This window comes from Nestor notabilis, unplaced genomic scaffold (genome assembly GCF_000696875.1).
Source record: "Nestor notabilis isolate BGI_N333 unplaced genomic scaffold, ASM69687v1 scaffold4587, whole genome shotgun sequence".
NCBI classification, from domain to species: Eukaryota; Metazoa; Chordata; class Aves; order Psittaciformes; family Psittacidae; genus Nestor; species Nestor notabilis.
Window position 1 is genome coordinate 37,573 of NW_009935927.1, and position 525 is coordinate 38,097.

A 525-nucleotide genomic window follows, 5' to 3' on the forward strand; every position below is an offset into this window, starting at 1 on the left:
AGTTCCTGGCCAGACTGCTTGAATGCCTACAGCTTGTGAGTATGAAACTGGGTATAAAATAAACTTGCTTAGAGATTTTGTGTAATAAAATGACCTTTAATTTCCATAAGATCTTTCACTGGTTTTGTCTTTTGGTTTTTGGGGTTTTTTTTAATGTTAATTTCCTACAGCCTAACATCAGGGAAAAAAGGTGGTGGTTGATTTTCTGGGCTGAGGATCCAGAGAAGAGGCAGAGCCTTTGGTCTAGATACTGCTGACTATTGCCAGGCTAGTGACCTGCAGCTTATCATTACAGTTTGTGGTAATTAAGAAAAAAACAATTCCAGGTTTACCAAGACCTTAGTACTTTCGTTGCACAACTTCCACTGAAGCCTTACAATGAGTAAGTTCAAGAAACCTACAGATGCTTTCTGGAACACTAAGTATTTGCAGTCCAGTATCTGGATGGTGACTGTCACAGCTATTTACCATTGTTATTATTATTAGTATTACTATTTATTATTACAATAATTATAATTATTATAA